The 21961-nt window shown below is 41.2% G+C and overlaps 1 pseudogene; it reads right to left on the reverse strand.

Annotated features, from left to right (window-relative positions):
* Positions 1-7791: 7791 nt before the first annotated feature.
* Positions 7792-8380, reverse strand: LOC132419456 (trafficking protein particle complex subunit 2-like; annotated as a pseudogene).
* Between the last annotated feature and the right edge of the window lie 13581 nt (positions 8381-21961).

The following is a 21961-nucleotide window of genomic DNA, read 5'->3' on the forward strand; positions in this document are numbered from 1 at the left end:
ATGGGAAAACTATCTTTTGAAAGTGGTTGGTTTTTCCATTTCTAGAAGTTGAGATTTCCTTTGTTTTGAAAAAAACCCTAAGAGAAGATTTGAGAATAAAAACCACAGCAAGGTAGCTCATTTTAAAGGAGAAAACAGGGCACCATACACCTCAATTATATTTCAGAATAAAATGACAATGCTTTGCTTCTGACATGAATTAAGGTCAGCCTTAAACAGAGTATGCTTTGAACAGCTAAAGAAATGATTTTTTGAGACTTCCCTGGTGGTCCAATGGTTAAGACTTTGCTTTCCAATGCAGGGGGTGCAGTTTCTATACCCTGTTGGAGAGCTAAGACCTCACATGCCTTGAGGCCAAAAATCTGAAACATAAAACAGAAGCAACATTGTGACAAATTAAACAAAGACTTTAAAAGTGGTCCACATCAAAAAAATCTTAAAACAAAAAAAAATTTTTCTTTTAACTGTATAACTGGACTCAAATGGTGGCATCCCCCATGTGGTGTTATTTTATTGAATAACCCAGACTTTGAGAAATATACTAACAGTCATTATAATTCCTTTGCTGCCCTGAGGTCAGGTTACACCCTGTGAGTGGAGGTGAGAGAGCTTATGAAAGGAAACTGATGTTTCCACTGCCAGTCATTCTGGGGATAAGGATGAATGAATAGACTGGGGAAGGGTCTTATTGATGTGAAAGGGTGGGGAGAAGGTTAAAGAGGCTTACTACATATTTGGCCACATTGGATTTGAACTAGTTTGCTCCCCTGAAACCCAGCAGGAGCTAGACAGGAATGCAAAGGTTAGATTTTGGCTTGCGATCCTCCAAAGTGATGAGTTTTAGGAACACTTAATCATATTTTGAAAGCTTATCCCCTAAGCAACCAATAAAGATAAAAAAAGTTTTTCACTGTTAAATGAAAACTTAGATACAAGAAACTCCATGATACAAAATTATACTTTAATGAATGATTAAAAGGCAAATAACTCTTGTAACCACTGCCAAGTCAAGAAATAGAACTTTGTCAGCTACCTCAGAAGCCCTCCACATACTGGATCCCTCTTCCCTAAAAGTAACCACTCTCTTGATTTTTATTGTAATCACTTTTCTTTAAGAGATCATTTTTTTTTCACCCAGTCTTGCAGCCATCAATGCTATAGTTTATTTTTTTCTATTTTTAGATTTGTCTTTTAATCTAATGTTTCTCCCCAGTTCCCACTTTATCCCTTGTAAAGCATTTGTTGAAGAATCTAGGTTGTTTGGCCTGTAGAGACTCCCATAAGATGATTATGTCATCATGGTGTAGTTTAAGAGGTTCTTCTGTCCTCTGTATTTCCTATAAATTGATAATTGCATCAGATTTGGGTTTGTTTGTTTGTTTACTTGTTTTGGCAAGAGTATAAGGGTTTTGTGTCCTTTCATCAGGGGGCACAGATTGTCTGGTTTCGTCTCTTTTTGTGAAATTAGCAGCTATTTCTGATCAATGCCTAGATCAGTGAATTAAGTAGGGGCTGCAAAAGGGGAATTTCACTTCTTCTTAATTTATTGACTGGAATCTTCCTTTGAAGAGTCACTTCTCCTGATCTGCTATTTAGGTACAGAGATACAATTCATATAGGAAAGACAGGATGAGTGCTTGAGGCTTTCCCCTTGATTAGTTTTCAAGATAATAAGTTGGTTTCCCAAATCCTTCTCTAAGTATGACTAACCCTAAAAACTCATATATTTATTTAAGCACATTTGATATGTACTAATCTATTGTAGTTAATATCTTTATTAAAACTCAAATAGCCCCATATTTGGCCTTGAGGAGCTTCTTCAAGTTGGTTCCATTTAACATGACCCTTATGGGCTAAGAACATGGTCCAGGATCATCTTGTGTATTTCCTGCCACTGTCCTGAAATTAGTCACATCTCCAAGAAACCCTCATTTCAAATCATATTGTGGGTGTTATGCAGGCTCAGTGCTACTGGGTTGTGTCCTTGTTTCCAGAAATTTTCAGTGGACAGATTTAGGATCAGCCCATTGACACAGAGCATCCTTTGCACCCAGACCATGATCTTGAAATGAGAGCTTCTTAAATACATATATATATATACATACATACATATATATTCATAAATATAAATTTGAATTCTACTAATATACACTCATTCAATTCAAATTCAGGACAATTGAGTTTTTACTTACTCTCTTCTAGCTTACATCTGTCTCTTCTTTTTTCCATACTAAGAATCCTGGTTCTCCAGAACAGAGGGAATAATAGAATTAGAATAGGTCGTAATTACTAATTTGTTTTATCCTATGTCATACACAGTGTTGTCCCATAATACTGATATTAATACTATCCATCAGAGGATTATGAAAACAATTAAAAGCTTTTTTGTGATGCTCCCCCCAGGCATTTTTTAGTTAGACTGTGATTACATCGTCAAAACATATAACTATTACACACTATAATCTTGTCTTTTTACACTCATTTCAACTTAGTTCTATAAATAACTACATGCCAGTATTTATGACAAAGTCCTAGACATGTTGTGTGTCTGAAGGTTGATCTCTGGTAGATTCAGGAAAGGGTTAAGTATTGAATATTTAGATGTTGATACTAAGTTTAGAGCTTTTGATATTGAAAGTCAATTTGGCTGGTTATACAACCCTTAGAGCACATTCTTTTTCTTTGAGTGTCTTAAATATATTTTCATTTTCTTCTGGAGCATTGTTTTTGAAAATCTGATGACAAATTTTCTTTCCGTTATAAGTCACTTGATCATCTCCTCTAGGTGCTCACAAATAAGTTTTGTTAAATAGTTTGGGAATTATGAGAGGGGATCATGTCCAAGCTTAGAGGAATCTGATAAGGATGTGGAATGCTCTATGAGGTGGTGAGAGGGACTATGCCTGCCTTTGGAGAAGCAGTGGTTCAGAGCATGGGCTGCAGGAACAAGTGGATGACTCCACCAACAGAGAACCATTTATGTAGATACATTCCTTAGAGCTTCTCCAAAATCTATTGGAAAGTGAAACCCTGGAGAAAAATAGATTTCTAGTAGTCCATGCAATAGGCCTAGTACTCTTTGTATCTTGAATACCAAAGAAAATAAAATATTATTTTGCAGTCACAGACTGCTGACTCTGATAATATGCTGGATACATTTTAAAGAGCTTAACAAAGTGATTAGAACTGAATGCAAGTATGCCTCCTATATACCAGTATTAACTAGCAAGAATAGATAATAAAATAGAGATCTCATTTTACAATAGTAAGCAAAACAAAAAATTTTTTTATAAGTTTATTTTATTTATTTTTGGCTGCTTTGGGTCTTCGTTGCTGTGCTCAGGCTTTTCTCTGGTTGCCGCGTCTTTGTTGCGGTGCGCGGGCTTCTCACTGCAAGTGGCTTCTCTTGTTGCGGAGCACGGGCTCTAAGCGTGCAAACTTCAGTAGTTGTGCAGCACGCAGGCTTTAGCTGTGCGACACGCCGGCTTAGTTGTTCCGTGGCATGTGGGATCTTCCCAGACCAGGGCTCGAACCCGTGTCCCGTGCAGTGGCAGGTGGATTCTTAACCACTGCACTACCAGCGAAGCCCAGCAAAAAAAATTTTTAAAGGACTAATCCAAGACTTCTGATTTTAGAAAGCTGGTGGATCACGTTAATACAAAAACTTGCATAACATGTAGAAATTCAGGATACTATATATAATATATAGAAATTTTTAAAACGTGTGCTTCCCAGTTTCACATGATAGAAAGAAAATCGCAGAAGTGAGAAATAAATAAGGAATGAAAAAACAAGCATAGGTCCAGATGATGTTATAGGCAAATTCCAACAGTTCTTCCAAAACCAATTCTTATCTTATACAAACTGGTCTAGAAAATAGAAAAAGAGGGAAAATATTCCATCTCATTTTATGACATATGGTAATCTCTGCAAATTCAGAGAAAGCATTCATAATGCTAATACTAATTTATAATACGAACTTATAACAAATTTTTTAACCTGAGAAAGGAAATCACAAAGAAAGCCAAGAGCAAATATTACACTTAATAGTAAAATCTGACAAGGATGTCTGTTATGCCAGTTTTAATCAACATTATTATGAAGGACCTAGTTAGCAGAATAATATATGAAAATAGATAAAAGTTAAAATGATAGGTAAAGAAAAATCAAATTGTCATTATTTGTGAGCAAAATATTAATTTCTACATGGGGAACTAAAGGAATTGAAAGGCAAAAACTAGAGCTACTAAGAGACTTCATCAAAGTTGCTAGATACTAGATTACCTTATGAAAAATGAATTCATTCTTGTGCATCAACCACAAACCACAACCAATGAAAGGATACATTTTTAAAAATGCCATTTGCAGTATCAAAAACTTGTAATAAAATCTAGAAGTGACCTAGCAATAAATCTAATATAGATGTCTAAGATCTTTATGGAGAATATTATAAAACTTTATTGAAAGCCATAAAAGATTTACACAAAATAGAAACATATGCTAACTTCCTGGATGAGAAGTCATAAATATGTAAAATGTCCCAAAATATACCTGTAAAATTCAATGCAATTCTAACGAGCATTTCAACAGGGTCTCCTCACAGAACTTGATAAATTGGTCCAAAAAGCCCAATGGAAGTGAAATGGGCCAAGAACAAAAAAATTCTTGAAGAACAATTAGTCAAGAGGGGGAGAGTCTCCTTACCAGATATAAAGATTTATTATAAAGCTATATGGTAATTAACGCAGTGTGGTGATGGTATAAAAATAGGCACAAAAGTTCAGTGAAAGAGGAGAGAGTGTAGATACAGACTTAGGTTCACACCAGAATTAAGAAATACGGGAAAAGTGGCATTGTGTCATACAGGAGGGATGGCCATTCAGTTAACAGTGCCAAAAAATCGGCTCCCCATGTGAAAAAAATAAAGATATTTTAACTTTTATACACATACTACTCATTGAACTAAAGTTTCAGATAGGCTTCTAAGTAATAATCATAGACTCCGCAACCTAAGAAAGTGGCATCCTTATCCAACTACGTGATGATTTATAACTGGGAACATGAAGAAATGGAGCAAAGATGGTCCCAGGCTGAAGGACCAGCATTTGCCCTGATGCAGAAAGGAGCAAGGCGAAAAGCAGGAGGCCGGTGCGATGGAAGCTTAAGGAAAGGGGATAAGTGGCCAGAGTTGAGATCTGATATATTGTTAGGACTGTGTCAGACCACAAAGCTCTTGTGGACCATGTTATGAGTTTTAGAATCTTCCCTAAGAGCAGTAAAAGCCAAGAGAGTTTTCAGTGGGATGAGTCCCGATCAGACTTCTTAGAAGATCCCTCTAGCTGCTGTATGAAGAATGGATGAGAAGACGCAGGAAAGACCACGCTGGAGGTTCTACCAGTTGTCCAGGGGCTTGAATTACGGAGGGGGCAGTATTAGGAGAGAGACATTTTAGAAGGATATACCTAAAATGGGAAAAAGGTCACATGAACAAAAATGTATTCTGTTACAGTTCTTCCCATAATTTCACACAGGGAGTCTAAAGCCGCAAATGAAATGAACCTTTCAAACACTGCTAAGGTCAACAAAAATGTCCTGCTTCTCTATGTTTAGAGCTGAAGGACCAAAGAAGGAGAGAGGCCTCATGTTTGGGTGGGGGAGTGGAGAGATGGAGAGAATGTTAGAATCACATGGAGAGCTTTGTTCAAGTTATATACATCCTGGCCACGCCAACCTTCCAATTCAGACACCAGAAATTCTAATAGGGAGACATAATTAGGTGAATCATTGAGAATTTAATATGACAGCATATGAAAATTCAAACATATTGTTGTCTTACTACTTCTAAGGAAAGTTATGCTGACCATTCTTGGGCGATGGGACAGAGATTGTTGCTCTGGTACAGACTGAGCTCTTCACAACCCTCAGAAAAATATTTGCTCCACCGTGAGAGCTCCAGTAGTCCACAAGGAAGTAAAGGGCAGAGGGAAAGAAGGTATCAATATAAACTTCAAGTCAGGGACAGCTGCAAGGGTGCAAGAGAGGACTAAGCAGGCGTGGAGACACACATCCCTGGACACCACAGCTGAGCACAGGAGCATCATGGCTGGACACTCATGTGAGTGGATAGCAGCATCGCGTGGAGACTCAGGGCCTGGGCCCCTCAGCCTTTTCCCAGCGTCGTGTAACCTTCAACAGAGTAAGAAAAGGAGCCCTAGGAATGAGTAAACCTTTCTCAAACTAAGCATCTCGTTATCTCTACCCCCAGGCCCACAGAGAATAACGGCTGTAAAACTTCAGGAGCCTCATTGTTAAGAAGGGGTCTTTCCTAAGGAGGGCCCTTTTTGTACATTCCAAGTTCTCCAAGGTTTTCTCCAGTCACTTTGGAATGGCTTACATTTATTTTCGTGCAGTTATCCAGATACACCTAGATTCAAACTGGAAGAGACCTGCAAGAGCGTCTAAGCCCCACTTTACAGATGAGACAACTAGGCATTTGGCCAAGGTCACATAGCAAGAGTATGTATCACTGGGACAAGAATTCAGGTCTCTTGCCTCCCACTCCAAAGCTACATCATCACACTCTCTCCACTTCAGTAAAGGTAACTTGACCCAGAAGCACAAGCTGTTTCTAACCTCCCGCTCATAAATGTGAACTGCTTCTCGGTTAGCGGTCGACTTGTGGAGTCACATCATGAATGTACGATAGGAAAAAATTCAGCGGGATGAATTCTTTACTTTCGGGCTCCCTACTGTTCTCACATATATTACTTCAGCTCTCAACAGGGAGTTGCAGTTTCAAGGAGTCAGTGAAATAACTATGCAGAGCCATTACCTCATGTACAACCAATGGGGGATAAGCAACCGTGGAATACACAATGCCTCGTGCAGGATAACAGCTTGTTTTTTGTTTTGTTTTGTTATTTTTTCCTTGGACAAACATCTTTATTTAGGATATCAAATAAATATGGTAAAAAATTATGCTAACAGCTTCACACAAAGATACAAGACCAAACTTAGAATTACTTGCTCAGGTTACTCAGAATGGAACAAACTTCTTTCTGTGCTCGCAATTAGCACAGAAAATACCCAGTTATATTACTTGCTTTTCAATGGACATTTACTGGTTTACTGTAAGATCCCACGCCGTTACAGTACAAAAGAAGTCACTCCCGCCCCCTCCGGTATGATATACAGCCTAAAGAGCCAAGAGCGCAAGGGTTAATGTGATGCAAGCTTTTCTTTGCTTACAATTCTAAAACTGCCGTACAACTTTTTCCTAGTACAGCTGTCAACGGGTTCACTTCATCTTTAGTTTACTGTCTGAGGAAAGGAAACATAAGAACATAACCTGTCACTTTGGTCCTAGCCTCCCACTTGACAAACATGGATTCAGGATTCTAGGATTACAGGAGGATCGCCGTTCCCAGTCTCCGACAGGGGCAGGCCTGTGGCATTTGGCACCTCAAAGCTGTCTGCTCTGGCTTCTTGGCTTCTTAGTGTACATATACTACTTCTATGTATTCTACCTATACATTTTCATAACATCTCAGATGTATAGATGAGCCCCTGTATGTGCTATCAACTTCATCCCCTATTGCAGAAGCTTTTGGGTTTAAATCTGCCTACCAAATCTTGACCATGACATTTGGAACAAGATCAAGCTATCTGAATGAGGAAATTCAAAAGCTTATTCTCAATTTTTAAAATAGAAATATTTCAAGATTACCGATAAAGAACGCTTCATAAATAACACTGTTCACAAGCAAATATCAATCTGTTGATAATCGTAAGAAACTGAATATGCTATGTTTAAATATGAAAGCAATTGCATTAGGTTTCGATAAATTGAGACTTACAACTAAAACTTTTCCATGCTGTTTAATCAAGTTACTTACAATGTACACATTCCTGAGTATACCCTATTGTAGTGACACTGTTTACTTGCAAATTTTTTGCATTCAGCATAAAAGGTGTTTCTTCCCAAGAAACTGAACTTTTCTGTCAAATGCGCTTGACCAGATAGGAGAATTGGGTTCATAAAATGGATTCATTTCAAGTTTTATGTATAAATCATAGACATCGATAAAGGAGTTTTTTATTCCGGCTTCTTGCCTGACGTCATGCAACATAATAAATCTCATATGACCCGCAGTGACGAATGCTGAAACAAACCATTCACTGAACTCGGCCCCCGTCTTCAGGTACATGTTGTTTGACAGCCACATGTTCTGTCTACGAGGTCGATAGCAGTGTGAGCTACGAACTCGTTCAGATGGCGGTGATCGTCTTTGGATTCTGCTTTTCCAGCTGGCAGAAACTCCATTTCAAAAACTGGATTATCATGGTGACCAACAATGACAACGTAGAAGCTTCCAGACATTGTCTTCAATAGATAGGCCCTGCGGCAAGACACCAGTAACGGAAATGCCCAGTGAATTCCCGTGGCCTAACAGTTTGTTTTGATGAAGGCTTATTTCTAGAAAAATGAAAAACAACTTACTTTTGTTTCTGATTTAAAAAGAAGGCAAATTTAAAATGTACAAGTGCATGTACTTATATCTTTTTGTCTCTGTTCATTTCTTGCAAAAATATCTATTTGTCATCAGTCATTCATACATAGGCCTGTAGGAATGTTTCCCAAAATGACTCTCAGGGAATTGGGGTCTTTGAGGTATTTCATGAGAACATGCAGGAGAGCTGTAGTCTTGTTTCCCCTCTTGGACCCTCACCAGGCTCATTTAGCAAACTAAAGGCTTTGGAAGACCTTTCATTTAGCCCTTCTGACCGACGTCTTTGATCAGGAAACCTTGTATATTTTTTTCATTTAACGTCCGTAGAACTCCAGTTCCACAGAACACCCTTTGGGAGGTGCTGGTTCATGATTACTCTCAAGAGCTTAGCACCCTGGAGGGGCATTTTTGGTCCCACTGGCTCTCTGTGGAGCCTCATAAGTGTAGCACTAGCTGTGATCTCCTGACATCAGCAGGTTCTTTTCTGTCACAATGGGACAGACAGCATCTTTCAACTTCTTTTTGCAACTCCTGAATGTCTAAAATTACTCTCAGTGAATATTAGCTCTTATCACATTGAGACATAGACCTTGGGAGAGACATTCCTGACCATCCAGCTCCTGTTTTCATACTGACCATATCACCTGGGCAGAAACCTTAACACTTACTATGTCAACAAGGTGTCCTAATCCCAAGCGCTGGGAGTTGAGTCGTGGAAGATCTGGAGGCTCACAGCAGGCTGCTTTGTGCTTTATTCTTTCCTGTCCCTCTTCCTTACATTCTCTTTCCCAGTCCCACAAAGGCCATCCAATTCCTCTCCTTGTCATATGCCTGCGATTTTTGGAAACAGTTTTGTTTTGAACATGCCCTTGGGAGGACTCACCTTTTACCCCAAGCAACAAATATACGTATTTCTACCAAACTGTTGGCATGTTCCTTCAAGAAGAAATCTTCTTCTTCAAGAAGAAATCTTTCCCATATCACTGTTATTGAAACTGCATATATATATATATATATATATATATATAAAAAGGGAAGATGCCAATGGTAGTGCTTGCTCAATGAATATAAGTCACCCTCCACCCTCCCCTCTCTGTTGGTCTGGAAGTGCTGTCATCAACCCTGGCTGCACATTACAACCATGCGAGGAGCTTTTAAAAACACAGATATCTGGGCCCCGCTTTTAGACATTCTGATTTAAATGATGGAGTCCATATATGCATTGATTTTTTTTAAGCACTGAGGCAATTCAGTTGTACACATCAGGGTAGAGTTTCACTGATTTAGAGCATGGAATCAATGAAGGTGGAAAATGCCATCAGTTACCGAATCATCAGAAAGAAGAAATGCTGAAATATTTCACAGGGAACGAAGACACCTGAGCACCCACAGCACCTATTCAGCTATCCCCCTGATCACCAACAGCTTTCCTTCCATATGTTCAGAAAAGTGTGACAACATAGTAATTTATCCCACTGCACTCCCAGCTTGTGAGAATGGGAAAATGAATCTAGAACATTTAGGCACTTCCTTTATAGCTGTCACTGGTGTGATGTCACAGTTAAAATTCTGCAACCTGGATGAATATTCAACCAACTCTGATGCACCCAGTGCAGGGTAATAGTAACTACCACTAGTAATCTAATTTGAAAATCCCATTCTTATGGTTTGACTTCTAGGGTCACTCCTGATGCCAACCATTTAGCCTGGGCTCCCTTGGAAGCACAGCTTAAAGGCTTGAGAATAATCCCAGAGATCAGGGCAAGGGGAAAGTAGATGTAAGGAGAGCCAACGTGAGGATTCGTTAGCAAGCAGGCTGCCACTAGGTGTGACTGATCGCTCAATTCTGTGTGTCCATCCCCTGAGAAGACATAAAAGCTGCATCTTAGACCTGTCCGTTAGTCAAGGGAGAGATAGGACATTACTCAGTAAGAAAGTGATGAACAACAAGCTTGGTTACCCATTTTGTAAGGATGATTGATTGGCCTTGCGTCTGGAAGGAAAAGGACTGGAAAACTAGGGACAAGCAAGTCTGGGGAAGAGGTATGTACACTCACCTATAGGAATGGGCACAAAGTATGCAGATATTACTGTCCCCCAGGGAACATCCACTGCAGAGGGGTCTCTCAACGACCAGTGGGGAAGGATGATTCTGTGCTGCACAAAAGGCGCAAGAACAGAGTGGGCGTGTGGCAGAGGCTTGATGGGTCCCCACTGATCTAGCTAATGCTGCTCTTGAATGCCCAACCTGCCAGCAGCGGAGACCAAGGAGATCAGCCAGCCTTTTGGTAGCAGGCTGTTTACAACAGACATCTTCCACTCTGGGGAGACAGAAATTTGTCCTTACAGGAATTGATGTTTCATTTGAATATGGGTTTTCTGTATGTAGAGTTTAAACATAGCTGTATTGCAACATCTATGGCCCAACAAAGGCAAGGAAAACAAGGGCTCAGCTTCCTCAGAGGTGAAAGTCAGTGTCACTGCACCAGCACGCCAACCCAGACCAGTGTCCTCTGGGACCTGGAGTCAAGAGTAATCATCTTCCTAAAGCACAAATTTGATCGTGTCATTCACTGGCTTAAAAATTTTAATAGCTACTTATTGACCTTAATAGAAAAGTCCAAATTATTTAACGGAGCTAAGAGACTCTCAAGATTTAGCTTCTGCTTCTTTCCATCCTTTATCTTTTGCCACTTCCTCCCTCACAGTGCCAACAACGCTGAACTACTTTCATTTCCTTAAAATGGAGCCAGGCTTTTGTCTGTGTTGCACCTCAGCCTGAAACACCCTCCCCCAGCTTGATTAAGGCCTACTCAGCCGTTAGATCTCAAAGGAGACAGCAAGTGTTCTTGGACGTTTTCCTAGACCCTCTGAGACTGAGTCAGTTGTGGTCATGCCCACTCACCCTTCTTACTTAACTCTTACTGTAATACTCACTATATTACATTGCTTGTCCCTGGATCCCCTATTAGACTAGACGTTTCCCAGTACTCCTGGAACCCAGCAAAAATTAAGCACTTGACAAAAATTCATTAAAAGAATTAATAAATGAGTTGAGTGTTTTTCTTTTCTTTCTATTAAACTGTTCACTATCTCTTATATCATTTAAAAAGATGAGTGTTCATTTTTTCTCACATACTTCTCCAATGTGCTTAAGAAGTAAAAAGAAATGGAATATGGACAGCATGAAATTGATGGGGAAATTCGGCAAGGTAAAGTTTATATCATTGGGCTTAACCTCTTATAGCCGTCATTTAGGAAAAATAGATTAAGTTCCATATATAGATTCTCAGTCACTGAGCATTCTCCTACATTTTTTACATTAAAAAAAATCCTGGGCTTCCCTGGTGGTGCAGTGGTTGAGAGTCCGCCTGCCGATGCAGGGGACACGGGTTCGTGCCCCGGTCCGGGAAGATCCCACATGCCGTGGAGTGGCTGGGCCCGTGAACCATGGCCGCTGAGCCTGCGCGTCTGGAGCCTGTGCTCCACAATGGGAGAGGCCACAACAGTGAGAGGCCCGCGTACCGCAAAAAAAAAAAAAAAATCCTGTGTTATGTTTTTACCACAATAGTATATTGCAAAGCTGAGCACTCTGGCTTTTGACCATTTGTCTTGCAGATGGCCTTGAATTGTGATATCGCAATAATTAGAATCTAGACTTCATGGTGACTAACAGAGAACAGCAACTCAATACAGCTATTCCCTTCTCAGCTGTTAACATAGGGTCCTCAGGGGATAGTGGCTGTCCCTTTCCCAAAAAAGTATCAGCAATGTAACTGCAATGGGTACATAAGTGTCTTCTGAAATGAGAAGAATAAAACTCCCTCTGCATCTTGACCCAAGTAAGACCATTCTTCTATGAGGATCAATCGGTTTTTACTATAAGAGAGAAAGAACAACATGGAAACAGATAGGCTATAAAGTATGGTGGTTAGGGTCACAGGCTTTGGACTCAGACATTTGGATTCAAATTCTTCTGCTGTAAGCCTCTCTAAGCTTCAGTCCTTTCACATACAATGGAGATAATAACACCTACTTCATATGATATTGGGGAGATTAAGTAAAATATTGGATGTAGAGTTCTTAACACATAGTATACTCTCAGTGCACCCCTGGAAGCTGTCACTGATGAGTTCTCATGAAACTGGGACAATAAGGGAATCTGATCAAAAGAGTCTTAGGAACCAGGATATTCATAGAGGGATGGGGGTTAAGAAGAAAGGGGGGAGGTAAGAGGGGATGAGGGGAGTGTTTCCATTTTCTCCAAAGCAGTTTTTATCAAACCACAGCTTCCAATCTGGGGTTTGAAAATCTAGGCAATTGTCCTAGGAGCCAGCAGTGCAGAAATACATTGTGATAAGTCTAGTTATATTATGGAAAATATCCTCAGCAAGCTGCAGGGGAGAGTTAGCAGGAAGGTCCATGGCTAATGTACAGTTTTTAAAGGACTCGCAGAACTCACTGGGACGCAAGGATGTTTTGTGCTTTTGTCTACTCATAAACAGATAATAAGCACAGTGGCTCACTTGTCAGGCAGAAAACTTGATTAACCTTGTTTATTTTTCCCCCAGCAATAAGCAGAATCCCAGTAAATCATCTCCTCAATGCAATCCTGGAGTAAACTGGAGGTTAATTCCTCATTAATTCATTTCAAATTTCACATGGTTAAAACATACTGCCACATATAGAATGCATGAAATGCACTTTAGAACTTTTCCTGATGTAAGAATTACCAAACTGCATAGCCATAAATAAAACATATTATATTACCTATGCTCACATACAAAGGCTGAAATGATCAATATGAAATTAGTACTTTGTCATTCCCCATACACTTTTTTTTTTTTTTTGCGGTACGCGGGCCCCTCACTGCTGTGGGCTCTCCCGTTGCGCGGAGCACAGGCTCCGGACGCACAGGCTCAGCGGCCATGGCTCACGGGCCCAGCCGCTCCGCGGCATGTGGGATCTGTGGGATCTTCCCGGACCGGGGCACGAACCCGTGTCCCCTGCATCGGCAGGCGGACTCTCAACCACTGAGCCACCAGGGAAGCCCTCCCCATACACTTTTATATCTGATATTTCATTTGTACTGAATGACAGATACCATCAGATGGGCAAGGGAAATATTATCTTCATATTGAAGATGAGGAAACTCCGTCTCTGAGAGATTATCTGGCTTTTTCAAGGCCACAAAGCTAGCAAACAAAGGAACAAACACTCGAGCAAGTCTTTGACCCCAAACCAAAATGAAGCCCCAGTGGGCCTCACTGCGGCTGTTGTCATGTGTGTTCACAATCCCACACGTTTCAAAGGATTTCAATTATAGATGTTTAGCGGGCAATGCTGCAGAGTAGGAATTTAGACAAGGGCATACAGTCAGACATCTCATGGCCCATGAATAGAGTGCACATGTAACTGAGAAACTGAATACTGTCTGTTCCTCCTCTGGACCCAATCTTGATCCTTGTCTGTCCAGCATTGTGCTCTGAGAGGCTGACCTTATGATCCACAATGATGAGATTCCTGCTTCTGGCCTCCTGATGGGTCACCCAATAGAGACCTTCTACAGAAAATTGGATGGAGGGAAGAGAGGAAGGTTTGGGAATTTGTTGTTTCCCCAGCTCCCATTTTGAGGCTGTATCCTTACTAAAGGTCACAGCTTCAGTCCCGCTGCCCTCTCCAAACAGTCCTCTGTGCCTCCTGGCTTAGGGGTCACCCCCTCCTCTTGCCCCTTCAGGGCCGGGGGGTCAGGGAACCCAGATGTTACTACCCTCCAGGTACTGCACCATCTCTGTACCTCCCCTACACCCTTTGCTTTTGTAAATATCTCTTTATTAAACTCTCTTAGATTATCTAAATTAGAGTGAGCCCCTGTTGCCTGCCAGGATCCTTCCTGACATTACCTTCCAGAGTGAACATTGTGCAAGGTGTCTATTCTCTATAAAAAGAAGACCATTTTCTCCCCTTTCATAAGATTAAATAAACTAACCTTCCTTTCAATTGAGAATAATACAAGGTGTGTGTCTGATGTCACAGGTGTATCTGGACCACACAGCCTAGAAGGATGCTGTCATAGAAACAGACTCTTTTCCCTCCTCCTTTTGGTAACAATATTCTGATTTTCCATTGAGAAGCCACTCTCTCTTCTCCTTTCAGTCTCTGAGCTTAGGGTTTGACTGTCTTATACTCCAGGAGCATGTGTCATCTATGAGAGAAACTCTAACCACAGTGACTGGTTTAAAGCAGTGAACAAAGGCAGGGGAACCAGCATCTTGAGTCAGGAAAGAGACTCTCTCTTCCCACTGGATTTTCTAAGTTGTGGAACCTTAGGCTGGAGGTGCCAGTAGCCATCTTTGACATGACATAAAAGCCAAAATAGCAGAAGGTGGAAAGGAATGATGATGAAATATGTCTTCCTGGCAAACTGAGTTGAGCATTTGAATTCAGCCATACCCGAAATTTCCCCTGGACTTTACTTCTCTGGGCCAATAATTTTTTTTCCCCTCTGACAGTTTGATTTGTTGCTTGCATCCAGAGGAGTCTGCAGTAAAGGAAAAACCTGACCTGGGAGGCTTGAAAGTTATTCCAGTCTCTGTCATTTAGGAGTTGTGTAAATTATTTTACCTCTGTGAGCTCAGGTTCCTCACCCATAATAGGAGGATTTTGTTCTAGATGTTCTTCACATGCCTCTCTAGAGCAGAATATGGAGAAGGAGAAAAAGAGGCCAACCTTCCAACTCAGTTGGAACTAAGAGGAAAGTCATGTCTCAAAGCGAGCTCATTCTCTGTTTCCAGCGCATCTAGGACAGCAGACAGGTAGCCCTGCTCTCCATCCAATAGCAGCTACTACAAAGTATGACCATACCCAGCCCTTGTCAGCTCCATGGATATTCCTAGGAGCTCTCATCTTGTCTTCCCTTCTTTAAATCAACCAAGTACACCACGTAATTTTCATGATATCTCTCTTCAAATCTAATTAGCACATCGAATGACCAAATAAATCTTCAATGCCTACTGTAAGTAAGCTGAGGTGCTAGGTATTGTGGTTATTAGCATTCTATCTTTGTGTGTATCCTCCTTGGGAGGGGCAATTCATTTCAACAGATGAATGCCAGAGGGGGGGAAAATGAGTTTTGAAGTAAAGAGGAAGGAAACTTTTGAAGAGTAGGTCATCCTCCTTATTATCTATCCATCCATTCTTGCCACACACAGTGTCCTGGATACTGTTTCTGGGCTGTTCCCAGTAGCTCCATTTTCTGCTATTATTTTCCAGTGGAAGAAACTTCAGCTTAAATAAACTAGGCTTATACAAAATGAATGTAACAGCAAAATCCTACACACTTTGTCACATTTTTGTTGAGTTTCAAGGACACATTTTTACATGGACATTTGGATGTGGAGAAGAAACTATTATTATCTTCTTTCTCCCCCCATTCCCACTGAAGGTGGGGAAAAAACTGAAATTTTCACATTGAGGATATTTCAGGCTCTGCTGCTTAAACAGTCTTTTAGAGATTTGTTTAGTATCTTTTGGATAAATACTCAAAGTCAAGATTCCTGTTTCCTCTTAGGACTCACCTTAGATATCCACAAGATGACTCCAGGGTGGAAAGGAAGCTTAGCTGTCCTCTTTGTGGTGAGGAAAGGGGTGATGTCCACCTACAGGTCCTGATGCTGTCCCCTGGTCCCCTCTAGCCTTTGAGATGATGTCCTGTCCATCCACTGGGGATCCTCCTGGTAGAAACTGCTGACAGTGCAGTCAGCATGACTTGCGATGTGGTGGCCTACTGGGGTCCAGGGTTTCTCCGTCACCTTGGTCCTCACTAAAGCTGCAGATTCTCTGGGTCTCAGCCACCTCCCTCCATCCTGGGTCTATGGTTTTCCACCATATAGCTTCTGCCACAGGGTCAGTTTCCCCCTGCTCTTCCCACCGCCCTCCTCACTCTTCCACACCTTTCCACCTCTGGGAGCATGTCAGAGTGTTTGGATACCTACCCTGCCCCACATGAGCTGACCGTTCCCAGATACCTTTTTTTGCACCCTCATGGTATACTACCATGTCTATTTTTCTCTTCTGTTGCCATTTTCTCTTTCTATTTTTTGCAGGAGTTCTCTGAAGGTGGTCTCCTCCTCAGGCCCCAAACAGGAAAGCCCCCTCTGCTTCTGCCTTTCCTCCTTGACCTCTCTTGATTTGACCCCAGGGGCATGTCCTCTCTCTTGCTCTAGCTTTCTCTACCTCATGGCTTCCTCCTAGAATCAGAAGGTATATCTGCTTCAGCTTTCTACCCAGTGGGACATCACTTAGTAATATCTTCTTTCATGAACTATGACTCTTTGATACCTCCCTCTTTTTTCCTGGGCAGTAAACTGAGCTTTAATGATGGATGGGCTTTGAGAGAACATCAGTCATATGAGAATAGAAAGTGTAGCTGTTTAATATCTTCTAAATGTGATTCCTGTTACATCTAGAATGTGCAAAACTTTATGTTCATTTTTAGCAAGAGAGCTGAGCACGGGCTTGGAAGAGATACAGAGGTGAATAAAATGTGGTTTCTACTCTCCAACAGCTTCTGACCTGGTGGAAGAGATACAGGAGATCACTATTGGCAAAAGAACCAAACGTAGCCTCCACTTCAGTGCCATGAGACCAGAGAGGTGAAAGGCTATACAGGCCCTTAAAACCCGGCAGCTTTCAGTCTAATTGCTTCTGTTCAATTCTGCGAGTTAGAAACCACAGCCAGAAACCTACCTGGACACAGTTTTTGAAACGTAATGATTCCTGTCTCTTAGTAAACTGCAGGTAGGGACTGGCCTTGGGAGTGGGAGGGACCCACAGATATACTCCCTGCCTGCAGGCTGTATACATTTGTACCTTCACTGTGGGAGAGGCAGTACTTTTTCTCTGGTAGGTGGTAATTGACAAAGAAGATCCTGGGAGAGAGTGGCATGAGATTAGAGCTGGGGTCTCAGTGTGTAGCTCGCCCACATCAGGGTTACTGGGAAACTTGTCAGAAATGCAAATTCTCAGACCCCACCCTAGCCCTCCTGGATCCGAAGCTCTGGGAATTGGGGCTTTAAAGAAAAAACATACCCAGTTTTTCCTTTACTATTGTGTTCCATGTGTCTTCTTTAGCACTCACACAAAACACCACTTCTGACACTTCTGGTCACAAAATGTGTGGAGGTTTTTCCCCACACCAAGCAAATCCCGGCAACACCAGCTGGGTGTCCTCCAGTTTAACTCAATTCTGATACTATCTACATGGAGAGGGAGTCAGATCCCACACGTTAAGGGGTCAGTCCCAGAAGACGGCTCCTGCCTCACTTCAGAGGCCAGTCACAAGTAGCAGGAGCCCAGGTTACCCACAGCTTCTGTCCAGTTGGACTTCAGATCAGAGGTTCCTATAACCCTCCTTCAGGTTTGATTAATTTGCTAGAGTGGCTCACAGAACTCAGGGCAACACTTAGGTTTACCAGTTTACTAAAGGATATGAAGAAGGATACAGATGAACACAGGTGAAGAGACACACAGGGCGAGGTCTGGGAGGGTCCTGAGCGCAAGAGCTTCTGTCCCTGTGGTATAGGGGTGTGTCACCCTCCTGACATGGATGTGTTGCCCAACTTGGAAGCTCCACACCCCATACTTTGGGGATTTTTATGGAGGCTTCCTCATGTAGGCATGATGAACTATGAACCCCATTTTCAGCCCTTCTCCCTTCTCAAGAGAAAGGAGGGTGGGGTTGAAAGTTCCAAGCTTCTAATCATGGCTTGTTCTTTCAGGTGACCAACCTTCATCCAGGAGCCATTCAGGAGCCCACCCAGTCACTTCATTAAAATTCCTATCACCAAGGAAATTTCAAGGGTTTCAGGAGCCCTGGTTCAGGGATGGGGTCAAACGCCAAATATTAGAACACGAGATGCTCCTGGTGCTCTTGTCACTTAGGAAATTACAAGAGTTTTAGGAGCTCTGTGCTAGAAATGAGGATGAAGACCAGATATTTCTTACTATAAATCACAGTACCACAGGGGCCCAGCACTCTGTTTCAACAAGCCCTCAGGGTGGTTCTGTTGCACGTGAAAGTCCGAGAACCACTTTCTAGACTCTAAAACTGTGCAACTCAACACCCGGACCCAGGGCCTGGCAGCATTGGCATTACCTAGGAATTTGTTAGAAATGCAGTATCTCACAGTCCACCTAAGATTTACTGAATAAAAATCTTTTAAACCAAGATTCCCAGGTGATTCTTATAAACATGAAAGTTTGAGAACCATTGCACTTGTGATTGGACCTGTAGTCAACCTGACTTGTAGGTCACAGGTAGACAGGATTATTTTAAAGAAAGGTATGTTCTCCTCTCTCTCTGTTCCAGTGGGCCCCCTTTAGTCAAAACCTGGGCATCTGAGAGACAATGATCACGCTGGTCTGAATCACCAACTTGCTGGATAGCAGGGAGCAAAAAATTATTCTCCTTGTGAATTAAAGATATATCCACTTCTTCCTGCTTAAACTGTCTCATTGGGTTAACTCAGTTACTTTGGGGTAGATGTTCAATCTTTCAAATATACTCCACCTCTCCTAGCTCCTCCCATGAAGGCTGTGTGAAATGGAAGATGCTTATATAATCTTGTGGTGCCAGGGGAAAGGCAGGGTTAAGCTACTCACATGGCATTCTGTGCAAATTAGAAAAAGATGAGTCTTCCTTAAGACACTCTCCTTCCAGTGTTGGGACATTGTCACACTGATTTTGTTAGAACTTGTTGCTGCCATATGCTCTAAAACTGCCATAATAAATGTATGAATCTATGATGTCTGTGAAATGAGTGTTGCCCTACAGACATGGATTTCTTGTGCAGTGCTCAACCTGCACAACTGTAGGCTGATCTCTAGTTTTGTACCACATTGCTGTGTATCAGGATGCATACGGGACTTCTCCCAGAGACTTGCAGCTCCCTGCAGGGAAAGCAGATTATTAGCATTGACTATTCCCCCCTACACACTCTGAAGTTTCTGCTGCTCCTCAGACCATGAGGTTCCACATTTGCCTCTGATGTCCTCATTGTAATTTTTACTACCTCCTCCCTACAGTCCACTGGAGTCAGGCGGCCAGGCTTTTCCATTTTCTTGCAAAACAGGAACTTTTGTTTACATCATGACTGCATCGTCACTTCCCTTGGCTTAAAGAAAAATGCAAATTTAAGTCATCCAGGCCTGGTTCTTGGTATGAAATGGGAGCCCAAGGGATTTTAAAAATTCTTTTCTTTCTCCATAATGTCTAGCTTTTGAGACTCTGCTCTCGAGTGACTCACAATTAATATTAGCTTCCCTTTTCTAGCTAAAATTCCCCCTTTTCCTGAAGCGTGAAAACATATTGCTCCAGGGGATAGGCCCCTCGGGCAGCAATATTTTCTAGATTTGAAAATATATCAGGAAAGGTCTCACAAAAAATTGTGTTATTGTACCTTTCTCTTGTGGGACCTTATTGAGGGCTATAAAAGAAGCCCAAAGACTCCAATGTCTTGAGTTTTTCCTAACAATTCCCTAATGGGAGAGCCTTGGTAGGCATTTTCTGAGTCCCAGGACATAGCAGAAAACAGTTGATGAAGCAGTTATTTTGCTACCATTTAGTAACAAGGGCTGCCAACATCGTTCTCAATGGTGAAAAATTGAAACCATTTCCAGTAAGATCAGGAACAAGACAAGGTTGCCCTCTCTCACCACTTTTATTCAACATAGTTTTGGAAGTTTTAGCCACAGCAATCAGAGAAGAAAAAGAAATAAAAGGAATCCAAATCGGAAAAGAAGAAGTAAAACTGTCACTGTTTGCAGATGACATGATACTATACATAGAGAATCCTAAAGATGCTACCAGAAAACTGCTAGAGCTCATCAATGAATTTGGCAAAGTAGCAGGATACAAAAGTAATGCACAGAAATATCTTGCATTCCTATACATTAATGATGAAAAATCTGAAAGAGAAATTAAGGAAACACTCTCATTTACCATTGCAACAAAAAGAATAAAATACCTAGGAATAAACCTACCTAAGGAGACAAAAGACCTGTATGCAGAAAACTATGACACTGATGAAAAAAATTAAAGATGATACAAATAGATGGAGAGATATACCGTGATCTTGGATTGGAAGAATCAACACTGTGAAAATGACTATACTACCCAAAGCAACCTGCAAATTCAATGCAATCCCTATCAAACTACCAACAAACTAGTTCTGTTTGTTCTACAGAACTAGGACAAAAAATTTCACAATTTGTATGGAAACACAAAAGACCCCGAATAGCCAAAACAATCTTGAGAAAGAAAAATGGAGCTGGAAGAATCAGGCCCCTGGACTTCAGACTATACTACAAAGCTACAGTAATCAAGACAGCATGGTACTGGCACAAAAGTAGATATATAGATCAAAGGAACAGGATAGAAAGCCCAGAGATAAACCCACACACATATGGTCAACCTTATCTTTGACAATGGAGGCGAGAATGTACAATGGAGAAAAGACAGCCTCTTCAGTGAGTGGTGCTGGGAAAACTGCACAGCTACATGTAAAAGAATGAAATTAGAACACTCCCTAACACCATACACAACAATAAACTCAAAATGGATTAAAGACCTAACTGTAAGGCCAAACACTATAAAACTCTTAGAGGAAAACATAGGCAGAACACTCCATGACATAAATTACAGCGAGATCCTTTTTGACCCACCTCCTAGAGAAATGGACATAAAAACAAAAATAAACAAATGGGACCTAATGAAACTTAAAAGCTTTTGCACAGCAAAAGAAACCATAAACAAGATGAAAAGACAACCCTCAGAATGGGAGAAAGTATTTGCAAATGAAACAACTGACAAATGATTAATCTCCAAAATATACAAGCAGCTCATGAAGCTCAATATCAAAAAACAACCACCCTATCCAAAAATGGGCAGAAGACCTAAATAGACATTTCTCCAAAGAAGATATACAGATTGCCAACAAACACATGAAAGGATGCTCAACATCCCTAATCATTAGAGATACGCAAATCAAAACTACAATGAGGTATCACCTCACACCTGTCAGAATGGCCATCATCAAAAAATCTACAAACAATAAATGCTGGAGAGGGTGTGGAGAGAAGGAACCCTCTTGCACTGTTTGTGGGAATGTAAATTGATACAGCCACTGTGGAGAATAGTATGGAGGTTCCTCAGAAAACTAAAAATAGAAGTACCATACGATCCAGCAATTCCACTACTGGGCATATACCCTGAGAAAACCATAATTCAAAAAGAGTCATGTACCAAAATGTTCATTGCAGCTCTATTTACAATAGCCAGGACATGGAAGTCACCTAAGTGTCCATCGACAGGTGAATGGATAAAGAAGATGTGGCACATATATACAATGGAATTTTACTCAGCCATAAAAAGAAACGAAACTGAGCTATTT

The sequence above is a fragment of the Delphinus delphis genome, chromosome 2 (assembly GCF_949987515.2).
Source record: "Delphinus delphis chromosome 2, mDelDel1.2, whole genome shotgun sequence".
In the NCBI taxonomy this organism is placed as follows: Eukaryota; Metazoa; Chordata; class Mammalia; order Artiodactyla; family Delphinidae; genus Delphinus; species Delphinus delphis.